This window comes from Bos javanicus, chromosome 17, assembly GCF_032452875.1.
Source record: "Bos javanicus breed banteng chromosome 17, ARS-OSU_banteng_1.0, whole genome shotgun sequence".
NCBI classification, from domain to species: domain Eukaryota; kingdom Metazoa; phylum Chordata; class Mammalia; order Artiodactyla; family Bovidae; genus Bos; species Bos javanicus.
Genome location: NC_083884.1, coordinates 12,060,334 through 12,078,127, shown reverse-complemented (window position 1 = coordinate 12,078,127; position 17,794 = coordinate 12,060,334). Strand labels below are relative to the sequence as shown.

Genomic DNA, 17,794 nt, shown 5'->3' with positions numbered 1-17,794 from the left:
GGAAGCTGGAAGATTAGGACCCATATCACTCTAGCAAGGGAGACCAGAAACAGTGCAAACTTGAGACTGTGGTGTTTGCTTACACTGCTTACATTTCAACAGAAACAGGTATCTCCTTGTTAGTAATAGTGAAAGTGTTAGTTGTGTCCAACTCTTTGAGACCCCATGGATTGTAGCCCGCCAGGCTCCTCTGTCCCTGGAATTCCCCAGGCGACAATACTGGAGTGGGTTGCCGTTCCCTTCTCCATAGGATCTACCCCACCCAGGAATCAAAACTGGGTCTTCCTGCATTGCACACAGATTCTTTATCATCTGAGCCAAAGACTCTCAAAGCATAGATTCCCATAAGTGGGCAAGAAAAGGATCTGATTTCACTAGCTTTTAGCTTAACCTTGTACCAAAGAGCAATAGAATAAGTCAACAATGCTGAATTGCAATAAACCTACAATCCCATTCCTTTACATGAAGACAATGGCATATAATTTTCATATAATACAGTATGATACACAAATGAGATTTTAAAAATGCTATCTGGAAGTGAGTATAAATTGAAATGGAAAAGATGTTACCTGGTAGTTCTGTGGCTGAAAAGGTGAATGAAATTTTATCATTTTGTCATGCAAAACATCTTAGTGGCCTTACTAGAAAAGGGTAAATAATAACTCATATGTAAAGGTTGTGTCAGAGTTTATAGACTAGACCCCTGGTAATGGATTCAACCTTTCCACAACAAATCAAAAGTATTGTTGTATGCTCACATGAATATACAGCAGTCATTACCTTAAATTTAAAACTCACTATAAGCAGCAAACACATCGAGCAGGATATGAAGGCTGTATTGTATCAGTGTGGTCTGCAGAGAATTTCTTCATAAGGTTTTTGCCTTGTTGAAATATGTGTTGCAGTTCAAAGCTAAAGGGATTACTTCTGAATAGTCATCATAGAGGTTGATTAGGTTCGTATATTATATTTAGCTGGACCCTGCAGCTATTACTCCATTAGGTCTGCTGGTCCTGCTATTGGCAAAAAGTTGATCACCTCATGTTAAAAGACTGTGCTTTCTGTTGACCTTATCAAAATGTCTCAAAGGGTTTTGTTAAAAAATAAAATTCAGATTGTGTTTTATGAAAATGATTAAGAATAAATACCATGTATGAAAACTGCTCGTATCTTCTGGGTGATTGTAGCATTATGACATTGTTAATGAGGAGCTTATATTTTACTTTTGCATCACAGCACAATTTACTTAAAGCCATAGATTCAATTTTAGTAGAAATAGCTCTTTATCATGCCGAGAGTAGAGAGTCTCAGAAACTGATTTCCAAAAAATGGAGAAGTCACTATCCCTGCCCCATGTATTCAGATCATATAGAATTAACACCATGGAATTAAGCCCAGTACATCAACATTAATACAGTAGTACATCAACAATGGCCTATTACAATGTGGTTTTAAAAGGTAACTGTACTGAGAACAGAGTATATACACTGAAATTTGTCATTCACACTTGATAATCAAAAAAATCACTTTAAATAAATGAATTAAAATTTAACTGCTTATCTTCTAGACAGCATTATATCATTTCATTCAGTTAATCACAACAGTAGAAAAATTTTAAAGAAGTGAGTTGAATATATATATACTTATAATCCTGAGTCCAATTGCCAATATAGGGCATATTTTAATAAACTTGACTTTTAACCTATGTCATTAGGAATGAGCTACAGATTAAGTAACAAAATGAAATTAGATCTTGGACAAAGATATTGATGGGGATGGTTTTATTATTTAAAATAACCTATGTACAATTTTCACTAGAATCACATTACAAAAGCTTTCCTTTGGGAACCAAGATGATTTTGAAGCTATCTCAACTGAATGGCTCATCTCTGAATTATTATTCCCAGGAGTGGTGATGGGTTGGCACAGACATGTCCTTTTGGGCATGGTCCTCCTTGTAACTGATGGTGTGTAAAATGGCTGGTCAGAGATACAGCCTGTGAGCCTGGAGTGCAGCCAGACACACATTATGGCCTCATTAGCACTGTTCTCTCATCGACTGAACTCTTCACCAAGGGGAAGCTTCCTAATATTCCTTGTACTCACTTGCCTTTAGCCACCTCACTTGATACTCACAATGGAGGAAGAGTGGGTATCAGTCAGGAGGAAGCAGATGGCACATTCAACTGGGATTCTGGACATTAATGAAGGGGCCGTTAAGAGACAAGGGCATTAAATGCTGAAGAAGGTGTGGAGAAAAGGGAACCCTCTTACACTGGTGGTGGGAACGCAAACTGATACAACCACTGTGGAGAACAGTGTGCCGCTGCTGCTGCTGCTCAAGTGCGTCAGTCGTGTCTGACTCTGTGCGACCCCACAGACGGCAGCCCCCAGGCTCCTCTGTCCCTGGGATTCTCCAGGCAAGAATACTGGAGTGGGTTGCCATTTCCTACTCCAGGAGAACAGTATGGGGATTCCTTAAAAAGACTAGAAATAAAACTTCCAGAAATTCCACTACTGGGCATATACTCAGAGGAAACCAGAACTGAAAAACATACAGGTACCCCAGTGTTCACTGCAGCACTGTTTACAATAGACAGGACATGGAAGCAACCTAGATGTCCATCGGCAGATGAACAGATAAGGAAGGAAGCTGTGGTATATATACACAGTGGAATATTACTCAGCTGTAAAAAGAAATGTATTTGAGTCAATTCTAATGAGGTGGATGAACTTAGAACCTGTTATACAGAGTTCTGAAGTAAGTCAGAACAAGACAAATATCACGTATTAACTGGGAGGGATTGGGGGCAGGAGGAGAAGGGGACGACAGAGGATGAGATGGCTGGATGGCATCACTGACTCGATGGACGTGAGTCTGAGTGAACTCCAGGAGCTGGTGATGGACAGGGAGGCCTGGCGTGCTGCGATTCATGGGGTCGCAAAGAGTCGGACACGACTGAGCGACTGAACTGAACTGAACTGAACTGATGGAATCTAGAAAGGTGGTACCGATGATCCTATATGCAGGGCAGCAAAGGAGACACAAAGAACACTTTTGGACTCAGTGGAAGGAGAGGGTGGGATGCTTTGAGAGAATAGCATTGAAACATACACATTACCACGTGTAAAATATCCAGGGGAAGTTGGTTATATCACACAGGGCACCCAAAGCCAGTGCTTTGTGACAACTTGGAGGGCTGGGGGTGGAGGGAGGCGGGAGGGGGTTCAGGAGGGAGGGGACTTATGTATGCCTATGGTTGATTCATGTTTATATATGGCAAAAACAATCACAATACTGTAGTTATCCTCCAATTAAAATAAATTAAAAAGAAGAGAGAGAGAGATAAGAGCAGAACTTGAACAACAAAGGATGCTGAGGCACTCAGTGACTGGCAGTGGAAGGATGCTATGCCATTATTTTCCCCAGGCCAAGAGTAAATGGGAAGAGGAGGGAGTTATTGGACTCGGGAGTGAGGGATGAAAGTTTAGAACAGGGCTCACCCAACCGAGCCTGGAAGCAGTGGCTGTGGTGTCACGGATGTCAGAACTGAGCTGAAGTCAGGGGTAAGTGCATAACTCTTGAGCTTTTTTACCACATAACCTCTATTCCCTGGCTGAAGACTCCTTTGGATTAATCCAAACTAGGAACACAGAAGGCAATGAAATTGTGAGATGCAGTCTGAAGTCAGTCTCCTGGGATACACAGCAAAGTGTGAGAATGGGTTTTGTGTGTGTGAGAGAAAGAAATTGCATATGATAATCACAAAGTGCAAATGTCACCAGTTTGGTCATGTGAAGCGTGGTTTAAGTGTCAACATCCTTGATGGTAGTATATGATTTGATACTTCTTTTTTTCCTTGACTTTCTTTCCCTTTTTTCTTTTTTCACCCCCACCCCTGTTTTTGGTAATACTGGTTTGTCATTCATGGAACTTCTCATTTTATAGTCTATAACAATTCTGTGAACAAAAGCCCGAGATTACAAAGTCAATCCCACTTTACCACACAAACAAAACAAAAACAACAATGAAAACCAACCAAATAATCCCCACCCTTGACCAAAACAGAACAAAACAAAACCATCAACATTTTCTTGGTAATACTTTCCTACTTTTTGTTAACAAACAAGGTAATCTGTTCCATTGGTGTTTTGAGGCAGAAATCATGATGTGGTTATTCTATATCTGATGAGTATAACAGTCAAGATATAACAAATTTTAAAGCAGGACGCATCTTTTAAATTTGGGTAGATTGGGTAGATATTTGGTAGATACTGACCTGTGGTCTTTTATACTGCAGGTTCTCAGTTCAGCTCAGTTCAGTCCCTCAGTCGTGTCTGACTCTTTATGACCCCATGGACTGCAGCACACCAGGCCTCCCTGTCCATCACCAACTCCCGGAGTTCACTCAAACTCATGCCCATTGAGTCAGTGATGCCATCCAGACATTTCATCCTCTGTCATCCCCTTCTCCTCCAGCCCCTAATCCCTCCCAGCATCAGGGTGTTTTCAAATGAGTCAGTTCTTCGCATCAGGCGGCCAAATTACTGGAGTTTCAGCTTCAACATCAGTCCTTCTAATGAATATACAGGACTGATTTCCTTTATGATGGACTGGTTGGATCTCCTTGCAGTCCACAGGACTCTCAAGAATCTTCTCCAACACCACAGTTCAAAAGCATCAAGTCTTCGGTGCTCAGCTTTCTTCACAGTCCAACTCTCACAACCATACATGACCACTGGAAAAACCATAGCCTTGACTAAATGGACCTTTGTTGGCAAAGTAATGTCTCTGCTTTTAATGGCAACCCACTCCAGTATCCTTGCCCGGAAAATCTCATGGACAGAGGAGCCTGGTGGGCTGCAGTCCATAGGGTCACAAAGAGTCGGGCACGACTGAGCCACAACACTAACACTAACACTAGGTTGGTCATAACTTTTCTTCCAAGGAGCAAGTGTCTTTTAATTTCATGGCTGGAGTCACCATTGCGGTGATTTTGGAGCCCCCTCCCAAAAAAGTCTGACACTGTTTCTCCATCTATTTGCCATGAAATGATGGGAGTGGATGCCATGATCTTAGTTTTCTGAATGTTGAGCTTTAAGCCAACTTTTTCACTCTTCTCTTTCACTTTCATCAAGAGGCTCCTTAGTTCTTCAATTTCTGCCATAAGGGTGGTGTTATCTGCATATCTGAGGTTGTTGATATTTCTCCTGTCAATCTTGATTCCAGTTTGTGCTTCATCCAGCCCAGCGTTTCTCATGACATACTCTGCATATAAGTTAAATAAGCAGGGTGACAACATACAGCCTTGATGTATGTTTCCTCCTTTCCTGATTTGGAACCAGTCTGTTGTTCCATGTCCAGTTCTAACTGTTGCTTCCTGACCTGCATACAGGTTTCTCAAGAGGCAGATCAAGTGGTCTGGTATTCTCATCTCTTTAAGAATTTTCCACAATTTGTGGTGATCCACACAGTCAAAGGCTTTGGCATAGTCAATAAAGCAGAGGTTTTTCTGCAGAAGTTTTTCTGGAACTCTCTTGCTTTTTCGATAATCCAGTGGATGTTGGCAATTTAATCTCTGGTTCCTTTGCCTTCTCTAAAACCAGTTTAAACATCTGGAAGTTCATGGTTCACATATTGCTGAAGCCTGGCTTGGAGAATTTTGAGCATTACTTGACTAGCTTGTGAGATGAGTGCAATTGTGCGGTAGTTTGAGCATTCTTTGGCATTGCCTTTGGGATTGGAATGAAAACTGACCTTTTCCAGTCCTGTGGCCACTGCTGAGTTTTCCAAATTTGCTGGCATATTGAGTGCAGCACTTTCACAGCATCATCTTTTAGGATTTGAAATAGCTCAACTGGAATTCCATCACTTCCACTAGCTTTGTTCATAGTGATGCTTTCTAAGGCCCACTTGACTTCACATTCTGGGATGTCTGGCTCTAGGTGAGTGATCACACCATCATGATTATCTGGGTCGTGAAGATCTTTTTTGTACAGTTCTTCTGTGTATTCTTGCTACCTCTTCTTAATATCTTCTGCTTCTGTTAGGTCCATACCATTTCTTTCCTTTATTGTGCCCATATTTGCATGAAATGTTCCCTTGGTATCTCTCATTTTCTTGAAGAGATCTCTAGTCTTTTCCATTTTATTGTTTTCCTCTATTTCTTTGCACTGATCACCAAGGAAGGCTTTGTTATCTCTCCTTGCTATTCTTTTGGAACTCTGCATTCAAATGGGTGTATCTTTCCTTTTCTCTTTTGCTTTTCACTTCTTTTCTTTTCTCAGCTATTTGTAAGGCCTCCTCAGACAGCCATTTTTCTTTTTCCATTTCTTTTTCTTGGGGATGGTCTTGATCCCTGTCTCCTGTATAGTGTCATGAACTTCCATCCATAGTTCATGAGGCACTCTATCAGATCTAATCCTTGAATCTATTTCTCACTTTCACTGTATAATCATCAGGGATTTGATTTAGGTCATACCATTACAGGTTCTGGTACATAGCAATTCCGTTTTCAAACGCTTCTGTTAATATTTGAAATCTATTAAAATTTATACAAGGATCAGAAGTATATTCAAACTCAAAATTATAGGTTCTTTTTCCCCCTTAAGCATCATTATCTTAAATACAGAATGGAGGCAGACCGGATGAAGAATTGAATTGATTACATTGACATAGAATTATCCTGCATTTCTTTTTTAGGATATCTAAACTTTTAATGAGCGTATCTGATTCACATTTATCAATCTGCCCCAACACTTTCTTAAGATAAATAAATACAGTGTTGATGTCTTCATACAGTTTTAAAAATTTCTCCAGTGAATGCCACATTACAGAGTCTGCATTTTTTTCTGGTCAAGATGGAATAACCAAAATCAGATTAGTGTTTTCTATGAAACCACACCATTTCTCCCTCCCAAACCCTGTAAATCTCCCACTCTAGATCTAGTAAATCAGAATCTGCATCTTAAAAGGATATACCAAGGTCATCTGCTTGCTCACTAAAGTTTGAGATTCACTGTTTCGTATAAATTTCTTCTTTCTTTTATCTACTATTTAACATTGGAGCAAAACAGCCCATTTGGTAAGAGGAGGGAGACCAGGTTGTCTTTTGTTCAGCTGCAACATTCAGATCATGAGTAAAAATGAATTTGTTTCTGTGGACTGAGAGTGTATTTTGTATGAGGGGATATGATAGAACTTTTCAAAATTTTTAAATTAAAAAAATCATATCCTAATTATTGTCAGATTTTGTATTTTACTGAAGAGTAGATGAAGACCAATGGCTGTGTTAGTTTCTGTTGTACAGCAAAGTAATTCAGGTGTACACACATAATACATAGATATATATCCTTTTTTGTATTCTATTTCATGCATGTTAAATTGCTTCAGCTGTGTCTGACTCTTTGTGACCCCATGGACTGTAGCCCGCCAGGCTCCTCTGTCCATGGGATTCTCCAAGCAAGAGTACTGGAGTGGGTTGCTATGCCTCCCTCCATGGGATCTTCCCGACCCAGGAATAGAACCCACATCTCCTGTACTGGCAGGCACGTTCTTTACCACTAGCACCAGCTGGGAAGGCCATATTCACCCTCACTCCAGTGAATGCAAAAGAAGGAAGGTGAGTAACAGGAAAGCCTCTTAGGTAGCTGTATTGTGTTAGGCTCAGAGAGGAAGATTTATTTGACCTTGAGAAGAATTGCTGTGGAAAGGCTGTCAAGTTCCTAATTGTTGTTTGTCTATTTTCTTGTCTTCTAGAGATGATTTCTAAAGTAGTGGTTTAAAAAATTTGCAACATGCCCCAGGATCTCCCTGAAGACCACTAACAGGACAACGGCTTGGGCAATGAGGAACGTAAGCCAGGGTTTCCAGCGGGTGTGTTGCTGCCTTTATTTCATTATACTTTGACTCAACCCCTGATGGATTCAGCTTCATAAAGTCAGAAAAAGAGAGAAAGAAAAGCAATTTATTCATGTTTTCACTGGAACTCGCTGCAGACATGAAATTTCTCTAAAAATGCAAATCATCTGGTGCAACACAAGAGAAACTCGGTAACTAAAGCTCTTAGAGGAAAGCCCTTTCCCAGAGCTAATGTTCTTCCGCCCAGTGATTGAATAAATCGATCCATTTATTACAACATCTTCACTTTAGTTTTTTTTTAATCCCTAGATGAATGTGTCTAAGGGTACTAGAGGACTTTTCTTTATCACTAAGAAAATTGATTACACTTGTTAATTTGGCTTTTAATCCTAGATATAGCAAAACAAATACCATAAACAAGTATACAAGAAATCAATATAGATCTGTTCAATATCAGATTGATCGAAAAAGGATTTAGTAAGATTGTAAGATGTAAAATGCCAACGTCCAAACAAAGCCCTTACTTATGTAATATGGCTTTAGACGAGCTCTGGATCTGAGAGAAACTATTTCTGAAAACAGAAATGGTGTGCTTTTGTTGCATTAGAGAAAAATCCCCAGAAGGCCTACCTATCCAAGGTATTTAATGTGAATATTTGTTTTTAAATGATTTCTTGTCTTTTGTCCACCCAATCTTGTTAATTCACAGGGCACCCTATCACAGGTTTTTCATGTTACATAAAGCCAGAATTACACTTAACAAGTGTAAGGTTGGTCATAAAAAATAGATAAAACAACATTCTTAAAAGCTCAGATATCACAAGGAAAGGTTGTCAGCCATTCTTTTCAGAGAAGGTGCGGACAATGAGAAATAAAAAGTATACACAAAGACTTCTGAAATGTTGCTTAGACCACCTCTGGGTCTAAAACGATAGGTGCTTTGTAGAACCCAAAGAGCAATCCAGTTGCTCAGTGAACACTTTTGATTAAACATATTTTAAATTCCCCTTGTATAAAAATGAGTGAGAAGAAGATTAACGCCACTTTACTGTTCAAATGACACAAATTTGAACAGGGCTTTTCCAATAGTGGGTAGAGCTTATGTTCAACACACACTGTGTCTGTCCACTGGTAATCCCTTTTCAGTTGTCATTCATTCAACAAATATTCACTGAGTACCACCTGAGTGAAAAATATACATTTGAGAGTGTCAGATGCTGGAGTACAGTTGGTAGCAGTGTTCAGGTGAGATGGATTCAGGAGTCCATGGCTGGGGAGAGGGTTGTAGTGGAGGACTCGGTCTGTAATCACAGCATGAGTCTCTGTACTCGTGCCTGGTCTTCAGAGAAGAAATGAGAGTCTTATGTACAATTTGTTAAAGCAATTAATAGTGCTATATGAAAGGACAGAAGGTTAGCACTCCCCTGGACAAGGATGGAAGAGGTCCTCAGGCCTGACAACACACATATGACTGCCAACACAGGAGACATCGGTTCAATCTCTGGGTCAGGAAGATCCCCTGGAGGAGGAAATGGCAACCCACTCTAGTATTCTTCCCTGGAGAATCTCATGGACAGAGGAGTCTGGCAGGCTACAGTCCAAGGGGTTGCAAAGAGTTGGTCAAGACTGAATGACTAAACGACAAACAACTATGAGGGAGCGGAGGGTCTGGAGAAAAAAAACAAAACAATAAGACATTAAGAGAATACATATAAATGCATTTAAGTGCTTGTATCAGGGAAAATAAGCCTGTTGGGTTTCCCATGGTCAGACTCAGAGTCTTTGATAGGTTGATTGGAGGGTCAAAAACTTGAGGAGCAAAGAATCTCTGTGTTAGAGTTTGTATCCTTAATTACACACCTGCACGTGTATTTTGACTTACAGATAAGTTATTTTTTTTTAAAGTTTTGTGGTTTGAACAAAAGTATGTAATCACAATTTTTTGTAATCTTCAGATTATAGACTTTTCTCTTCTGAAAAGTAATATGTTCATCCCTGTACCTTGCATGGTATCTTCAGTTCAGTTCAGTTCAGTTCAGTCGCTTAGTTGTGTCTGACTCAGCGACCCCATGAATTGCAGCACGCCAGGCCTCCCTGTCCATCACCAACTCCCAGAGTTCACCCAAACTCACGTCCATCGAGTCAGTGATGCCATCCAGCCATCTCATCCTCTGTTGTCCCCTTCTCCTCCTGCCCCCAATCCCTCCCAGCATCAGGGTCTTTTCCAATGAGTCAACTCTTCGCATGAGGTGGCCAAAGTACTGGAGTTTCAGCTTTAGCATCAGTCCTTCCAAAGAGCACACAGGACTGATCTCCTTTAGGATGGACTGGTTGTTCTTGCAGTCCAAGGGACTCTCAAGAGTCTTTTCCAACACCACAGTTCAAAAGCATCAATTCTTCAGCACTCAGCTTTCTTCACAGTCCAACTTTCACATCCATACATGACCACTGGAAAAACCATAGCCTTGACTAGATGGACCTTTGTTGGCAAAGTAATCTTTCTGTTTTTGAATATGCTATCTAGGTTCATCGTAAATTTCCTTCCAAGGAGTAAGCGTCTTTTAATTTCATGGCTGCAATCACCATCTTCAGTGATTTTGGAGCCCCCCAAAATAAAATCTGACACTGTTTCCACTGTTTCCCCATCTATTTCCCATGAAGAAATGGGACCAGATGCCATGATCTTCGTTTTCTGAATGTTGAGCTTTAAGCCAACTTTTTCACTCTCCTCTTTCACTTTCATCAAGAGGCTTTTTAGTTCCTCTTCACTTTCTGCCATAAGGGTGGTGTCATCTGCATATTTGAGGTTATTGATATTTCTCCCGGCAATCTTGATTCCAGCTGTGCTTCTTCCAGCCCAGTGTTTCTCATGATGTACTCTGCATAGAAGTTAAATAAGCAGGGTGACAATATACAGCCTTGATGTACTCCTTTTCCTATTTGGAACCAGTCTGTTGTTCCATGTGCAGTTCTAACTGTTGCTTCCTGATCTGCAGACTGGTTTCTCAAGAGGCAGGTCAGGTGGTCTGGTATTCCCATGTCTTTCATAATTTTCCACAGTTTATTGTGATCCACAGTCAAAGGCTTTGGCATAGTCAATAAAGCAGATATAGATGTTTTTCTGGAACTCTCGCCCTTTTTCCATCATCCAGCGGATGTTGGCAATTTGATCTCTGGTTCCTCTGCATTTTCTAAAACCAGCTTGAACAACTGGAAGTTCACGGTTCATGTATTGCTGAAGCCTGGCTTGGAGAATTTTGAGCATTACTTTACTAGCATGTGAGATGAATGCAATTGTGTGGTAGTTTGAGCATTCTTTGGCATTGCCTTTCTTTGGGATTGGAATGAAAACTGACCTTTTCTAGTCCTGTGGCCACTGCCGAGTTTTCCAAATTTGCTGGCATATTGAGTGCAGCACTTTGACAGCATCATCTTTCAGGATTTGAAATAGCTCAACTGGAATTCCATCACCTCCACTAGTTTTGTTCATAGTGATGCTTTCTAAGGCCCACTTGACTTCACATTCCAGGATGTCTGGCTCTAGGTGAGTGATCATACCATCGTGATTATCTAGGTCATGAAGATCTTTTTTGTATAGTTCTTTTGTGTATTCTTGCCACCTCTTCTTAATATCTTTTGCTTCTGTTAGGTCCATACCATTTCTGTCCTTTATTGAGCCCATCTTTGCATGAAATGTTCCCTTGGTATCTCTCATTTTCTTGAAGAGATCTCTAGTCTTTCCCATTCTGTTTTCCTCTATTTCTCTGCATTGATCACTGAGGAAGGCTTTCTTATCTCTCCTTGCTATTCTTTGGAACTCTGCATTCAGATGCTTATATCTTTCCTTTTCTCCTATGCTTTTCGCTTCTCTTCTTTTCACAGCTATTTGTAAGGCCTCCCCAGACAGCCATTTTGCTTTTTTGCATTTCTTTTCCATGGCGATGGTCTTGATCCCTGTCTCCTGTACAATGTCACGAACCTCAGTCCATAGTTCATCAGTCACTCTATCTATCAGATCTAGTCCCTTAAATCTATTTCTCACTTCCACTGTATAATCATAAGGAATTTGATTTAGGTCATACCTGAATGGTCTAGTGGTTTTCCCTACTTTATTCAATTTAAGTCTGAATTTGGCAATAAGAAGTTTGTGATCTGAGCCACAGTCAGCTCCTAGTCTTGTTTTTGCTGACTGTATAGAGCTTCTCCATCTTTGGCTGCAAAGAATATAATCAATCTGATTTCGGTGTTGACCATCTGGTGATGTCCATGTGTAGAGTCTTCTCTTGTGTTGTTGGAAGAGGGTGTTTGCCATGACCAGTGCATTTTCTTGGCAAAAGTCTACTAGCCTTTGTCCTGCTTCATTCCGTATTGCAAGGCTAAATTTGCCTGTTACCCCAGGTGTTCCTTGACTTCCTACCTTTGCATTCCAGTCCCCTATAATGAAAAGGACATCTTTTGGGGTGTTAGTTCTAAAAGGTCTTGTTGGTCTTCCTAGAACCATTCAACTTCAGCTTCTTCAGCATTACTGGTTGGGGCATAGACTTGGATTACTGTGATACTGAATGGTTTGCTTTGGAAATGAACAGCGATCATTCTGTTGTTTTTGAGACTGCATCCAAGTACTGCATTTCGGACTCTTTCGATGACCATGATGGCTACTCCATTTCTTCTGAGGGATTCCTGCCTACAATAGTAGATATAATGGTCATCTGAGTTAAATTCACCCATTCCAGTCCATTTGTGTTCGCTGATTGCTAGAATGTCGATGTTCACTCTTGCCATCTCCTGTTTGACTACTTGCAATCTGCCTTGATTCATGGACCTGACATTCCAGGTTCCTATGCAATATTGCTCTTTACAGCATCGGACCTTGCTTCTATCACCAGTCACATCCACAATTGGGTGTTGTTTTTGCTTTGGGTCCATCCCTTCATTCTTTCTGGAGTTATTTCTCCACTGATCTCCAGTAGCATATTGGGCAGCTACCGACCTGGGGATTTCCTCTTTCAGTATCCTATCATTTTGCCTTTTCATACTGTTCATGGGGTTCTCAAGGCAAGAATACTCAAGTGGTTTGCCATTCTCTTCTCCAGTGGACCACATTCTGAGTATATACTTAATGTTTCCTGAATGAACACAGCTTGTAGCTTATGATTTAGTTTTAAAAATTTGACAAGTTATAACTGGAAGCTTGGGATTGACATATACACACTACTACATATAAAATAAACAAGTTATTTATTTTATATGTAGTATATATGTACATATATATATATATACCCATCCTGTATAGCATGGGTAACTCTACTCAATACTCTGTAATAACCTATATGGGAAAGAATCTACAAAAAGAGTGGATTGTTTATAAGAGTACACTTTGCTCTACCCCTGAAACCAGCACAACATTGTAAATCAACTACTTCGATAAAAAAAAATGCAATATATCATTGACTGAGGAATGGATAAAGAAGATGCAATACATATATAGAATGGAATATTACTCAGCCATAAAAAAGAATTAATGCCATCTGTAGTAATGTGGATGTGTGGAGAGTGTCACACTGAGTGAAATAACTTAGACAGAGAAAGTCAAATATCATATGACAGACTTATACGTGGAGTAAAATACGACACAAGTGAACTTACCTCCAAAACAGAAACAGACTCACAGACATGGAGAGCAGACTTGTGGTTGCTGAGGTGGAGTGAGGGAGGGATGGACTGGGATTTGGGGATTAGCAGATGTGAACTATTATATATAGACTGGATAAGCAAGGTTCACTGTATAGCATGCTGCTGCTGCTGCTGCTAAGTCGCGTCAGTTGTGTCCGACTCTGTGAGACCCCATAGATGGCAGTCCACCAGGCTCCCCTGTCCCTGGGATTCTCCAGGAAAGAACACTGGAGTGGGTTGCCATTTCCTTTTCCAATGCAGGAAAGTGAAAAGTGAAAGTGAAGTCGCTCAGTTGTGTCCGACTTAGCGACCCCATGGACTGTAGCCCACCAGTCCTCCGCCCATGGGGTTTTCCAGGCAAGAGTACTGGAGTGGGGTGCCATTGCCTTCTCCGCTGTATAGCATAGGGAACTATATTCAATATCCTGTGATAAAGCATAATGGAAAAGAATATAAAAAAGAATATACATGTATAACTGAATTATTTTGCTGTACAGCAGAAATTAACACAACATTGTACATCAGATATACTTTAATTAACAAAAAATCTCAACTCTGCATATACCAAAAATTGTGATATAATAAAATATTGCTTGGCACAAAGTAGATGACCAATAAATATCTATTGAAAAACAGAATAAATGACTTATGTCTGCCCTTAAAAGTTCAGGTGAGAGCACAAAAGATAAAGACAAAACCATTGGTCTGAAAAGCCAGCTAATTTACAAAAAAGTTCTCTAGCAAGATCTATAGATAACTCTTTAATGAATACATAAGAAGAACTCAATTTTAAAGAACTTGCTTTCTTCTTAAATACATTATTTTCTCATCTTTCTAGAAAAGCAGAAAAAGTCTAAATTCTTAGTTAATATATCTGAAGTGCTTCAGAGAAGAAAAGGGATCTTTATGCATAGTTGTTAAAAATAATTTAAAACAGTTAAATTTGAAAGAATTACTTATTTTCTGCAGGGAGCATTATACTTATTTTGCAATTGAAGTATGCTTGATTTACAATGTTGTGCTCAGTTATACTTACATACATTTCCCCAGGTTATTTTCCCTGGTAGGTTATTGCAAAATATTGAGTATGGTTCCCTATGCTATACATTAGCTTCCGGTTATCTACTTTATAGATGGTAGTGTGTATATGTTAACCCCAACCTCCTAACTTATCCTTTTCCCCCTTCCCCTCTGGTAACCATAAGTTTGTTTTCTATGTTTGTGGGTTCATTTCTGGTTTGTATATAAGAAAAAAACCCACTTATTCAAAATTTGTTTCTTTTCCCTGGTGGCTCAGACAGTAAAGAACCTGCTTGCAATACAGGAGACCCAGGTTCAATCCCTGGGTCAGGAGGATCCCCTGGAGAAGGGAATGGCAACCCACTACAGTATTCTTGCCTGGAGAATTCTGTGGACAGAGGCTACAGTCCATGGGGTCGTAAACAGTCAGACACGACTGAGTGACTAACACTTTCACTTTAATGAAAGAAGGTTTAAGCTACACAAAGTATCTTAATTTTATGGATTCCGTTGTTTTAAAGAGCAAAGAGGATATGGAGTCACTTTTGTGCATTGCAGTTATGTAATTGTATTGGGCATAGAGGACAGAAAAGAGGAAGATAGCAGAACTGGAAGACTGCTTTTCCTTACTACACAAATAACCTCCTCCTTTCAAGTTCACCTTTGGTTCTCTTGCAATGTGGCTGGGGGAAAGAAAAAGTACCATATTTCAAAACTGACAATTTATATGTGGAAAGACAATACATAAATTATGTTTTAATGAATGGGAAGCTATTAAAAATGATGACAATACATATTCAGATGACACAAATTACTGGAAAAGAATTATTTTTTATGGTTAATCCCATTAAGAATGAATTAAGTTGAAGAAAAATATAAAATAAGATTTTCAGTGATGGTGAGTGAGTGAGTGAAGTCGCTCAGTCGTGTCCGACTCTTTGCGACCCCATGGACTGTAGCCCACCAGGCTCTTCCATCCATGGGATTCTCCAGGCAAGAATACTGGAGTGGGTTGCCATTTCCTTCTCCAGGGGATTTTCCTAACCCAGGGATCAAACCCAGGTCTCCTGCATTGCAGGCAGACGCTTTAACCTCTGAGTCACCAGGGAAGCCCACTTTCAGTGATAGGACTATATCAAATTTTTTAAAAGGCTACATCAAATTTATAAGTATATATACAATATATAATTATATGAATATTTAATATATAACTAATAGGGGTATATAATATAAATATATTAAAATATGTATAGTATAGATACAAAGTATATATATGTATAATATATGTATATATTCATTGCAATTTTTATTTAAGAAACTGGGAGTAAAAAACCAAATACTTCATGCAGTTTAAAGTTGTGTGAATCTAAAATTTGTATGGAAATAAAAACCTTGAATAGTCAAAGCAATCTTGAGAAAGAAGAATGGAACTGGAGGAATCAACCTACCTGACCTCAGGCTCTACTACAAAGCCACAGTCATCAAGACAGTATGGTACTGGCACAAAGACAGAAATATAGATCAATAGAACGAAATAGAAAGCCCAGAGACAAATCCACGCACATATGGGCACCTTATCTTTGACAAAGGAGGCAAGAATATACAATGGAGAAAAGATAATCTCTTTAACAAGTGGTGCTGGAAACTGGTCAACCACTTGTAAAAGAGTGAAACTAGAACACTTTCTAACACCTACACAAAAATAAACTCAAAATGGATTAAAGATCTAAACGTAAGACCAGAAACTATAAAACTCCTAGAGAAGAACATAGGCAAAACACTCTTCGACATACATCACAGCAGGATCCTCTATGACCCACCTCCCAGAATACTGGAAATAAAAGCAAAAATAAACAAATGGGACCTAATTAAAATTAAAAGCTTCTGCACAAAAAAGGAAACTATAAGCAAGGTGAAAAGACAGCCTTCAGAATGGGAGAAAATAATGCAAATGAAGCAACTAATAAACAACTAATCTCAAAAATATACAAGCAACTCCTCCAGCTCAATTCCAGAAAAATAAACGACCCAATCAAAAAATGGGCCAAAGAACTAAACACACATTTCTCCAAAGAAGACATACAGATGGCTAACAAACACATGAAAAGATGCTCAACATCACTCATTATCAGAGAAATGCAAATCAAAACCACAATGAGGTACCATTTCACGCCAGTCAGAATGGCTGCGATCCAAAAGTCTACAAGCAATAAATGCTGGAGAGGGTGTGGAGAAAAGGGAACCCTCTTACACTGTTGGTGGGAATGCAAACTAGTACAGCCACCATGGAGAACAGTGTGGAGATTCCTTAAAAAACTGCAAATAGAACTGTCATATGACCCAGCAATCCTACTGCTGGGCATACACACCGAGGAAACCAGAACTGAAAGAGACATGTGTACCCCAATGTTCATCACAGCACTGTTTATAATAGCCAGGACATGGAACCAACCTAGATGTCCATCAGCAGACGAATGGATAAGAAAGCTGTGGGACATATACACAATGGAGTATTACTCAGCCATTAAAAAGAATACATTCAAAACAGTTCTAGTGAGGTGGATGAAACTGGAGCCTATTATACAGAGTGAAGTAAGCCAGAAAGAAAAACACCAATACAGTATACTAATGCATATATATGGAATTTAGAAAGATGGTAACGATAACCCTGTATGTGAGACAGCAAAAGAGACACAGATGTATAGAACAGTCTTTTGGACTCTATGGGAGAGGGAGAGGGTGGGACAATCTGGGGGAATGGCACTGAAACATGTATAATATCATATAAGAAATGAATCGCCAGTCCAGGTTCGATACAGAATGCTTGGGGCTGGTGCACTGGGATGACTCGGAGGGATGGTACAGGGAGGAAGGTGGGAGGGGGGTTCAGGATGGGGAACACGTGTATGCCCGTGGCGGATTCATGTTGATGTGTGGCAGAACCAATACAATACTGTAAAGTAAAAAAAAAATTAAAAAAAAAAAAAAAAGAATCTGTTCCTGCATCTTGCAGCATTTTATCATATGTGCTGGGAATGTCAAGTGAGTTACATAACAATTTGAGTAGAGTCCCTTGTAGCTTTACATCTAAACCACCTATCTAAAAAACTTCTCTGACACAACCTTGCCCTCTTATCTCAGTTCTCTGTCACTCATGCTGATCTGTTTTCTTATTTAACAGATGACATAATGCTGGAGAGGATGTGGAGAGAAGGGGACCCTCCTATACTGTGTTTATTG

The 17,794-nt window shown here is 39.7% G+C and overlaps 1 protein-coding gene and 1 non-coding gene across 4 annotated transcripts in view; one reads left to right on the top strand and one right to left on the bottom strand.

Annotated features, from left to right (window-relative positions):
• Positions 1–17,794, bottom strand: part of TTC29 (tetratricopeptide repeat domain 29) — a 277,872-nt gene that overhangs the window by 9,195 nt on the left and 250,883 nt on the right. The window lies entirely within an intron of this gene.
• Positions 9,252–9,379, top strand: LOC133229291 (U6atac minor spliceosomal RNA). Its single transcript, XR_009730525.1, has one exon. It is a non-coding gene; the product is annotated as a U6atac minor spliceosomal RNA (small nuclear RNA).